Below are 1937 nucleotides of genomic sequence, written 5' to 3' on the forward strand. Positions count from 1 at the left end.
AGCATTAACCCATCACTGTGCCCTGTAAGGTCTGCCTTCACTCTCAGTCACTGGAACACGTTCATCTACAAAGCCATGCTGGGTAAACTCCCACCTTATATCTGCTCTCTGATCTCACAGAGAGTGGCAGATAGCTATTGCCTGATATCTCAGGATGTGGTTTTGTTAGATGTGCCGAGTGCAAGGACTGACTTAGGGATGAAAGCTTTTCTGTGCGCAGCTCCTCTGACTTGGAACACTCTGCAAAAACAATGGAAACCGAGCAATTTGGTTCCTCTGCATGTTTTTAAAGCTCGGATCGATGCTATGATACTTGACACTGTTGATAGGTCTGTAAATGTAGCCCTGTAAATATGATGTATTGTTTCATGTCTTCATGTGGAACCTACTTGCTGCTGGTCTCCCTTGAAAAGTAGATCGATGATCTCAATGGGATTCACCTGGTTAAATAAAGGCTTGAAATGAAATGAAAAATGTTTAATGTTATGTTTTAGAATGTTGTTTGTTTCTGTGAAGCCCACTGAGTTGAGTTGTGTTGTGATATTAGGTGATATAAATACACTTTAATTTGATTTAAACACCAGATATTTTGCAATTGTAATCAAATGATGGGTGCATTAATGTGTTCTTCACTACTTGGTAAATGTGGGATTATTTGGGTAGTTTAGCCTATAATAAAATATGATAATATATCTTTATTTATAATTTGTATTAACTAAAATCTGCATTTAATTGCATTTCATTCTTAATATTTTGTGCATGCCCTTTATCTAATTGTGTTTTCTTTGAAAATATAATGTGAAAATACTCAAGTAAAGTACCTACATTTTAGTACAGTACTCTATATTACACCTCTGCATATATTTTAGACATTTAAATCTACTTTATAATCTATATTTTCATTTTTAAAAACATACTTTTATTTTGAAAGAGCTAACCAGAAGCGGCGTGTTTACATTCCGGTCAGCGTTACCGTGCTTTTATTTTGAAAGACATAAGCGGAAGCTACGTGTTTACGTTCAGGTTAGCTTTGTCATCCTGTTAGCTTTGAAGGAGGAAGTCTCTTTTCTCCGGATTTAAACCAAATTAAACATTAATTAAACCTCTTTTTCTGATAGAAACAGAGCATGGAAGCGAGTAGGAAACCTCAGACAGAAGGTGAGACTTTAAAACTCATTAATATAACTTTAATTTAAAGTACGTGTCATATAATAAAGGGAGTTTCCCTAGCTGTTAAAGTTAGCATTAAGTTCAACTGTTTACACTTAAAACAATAAACAAAGACACAACATCTACATAAATGATTACTATTTTATAACAAGATGTGTGCAGTAACTAAGTACATATACTCAAGTACTTAAGTATAATTTAGATGTACTTATACACTTTACTTAAGTGTTTCCATTGTATGCTGATTGTGTACTTTTACTCCACTACAATTCAGAAGTTAATGGTGTACTTGTACTCCTCTACATGTATTTAATACCTTTAGTTACTTCACAGATGTGGATGAATGATGTGAAATATAATCAAGTGTTAAATCAGACTTTAGTTCCACCTGGAGTAAATCCACAAGCTACCCTGCAGTATACAAAGTCATTCAACAGAGTTCTTACGGTCATTAAAAACCTGGAAAAGTCATGGAAATTCAAAATGCTAATTCCAGGCCCTGGAAAAGTCATGGAAATGTAACTAAAGTTGCATCAAATATAATTTATATTTGATTTAATCGCCGAAATAGTAATACTATAATGATAATAAATACTGTATCGTATAGTAATGAAACGTAAAATGGCTTTTAACTGACGAGGTGTTTCGCTGGTGAGAGTTTTTAGTGGCTTTAGCCTGTAGAAGATAGTAAGCCTATTTGATTTGTTTTAGGCACAACATGTTTCATATGCAGACCTTATTTTCCTGTTCCATGTTCAAATAAACCA

The sequence above is a fragment of the Notothenia coriiceps genome, unplaced genomic scaffold (assembly GCF_000735185.1).
Source record: "Notothenia coriiceps isolate Sejong01 unplaced genomic scaffold, NC01 NC01_scaffold00005887, whole genome shotgun sequence".
Classification (NCBI taxonomy): domain Eukaryota; kingdom Metazoa; phylum Chordata; class Actinopteri; order Perciformes; family Nototheniidae; genus Notothenia; species Notothenia coriiceps.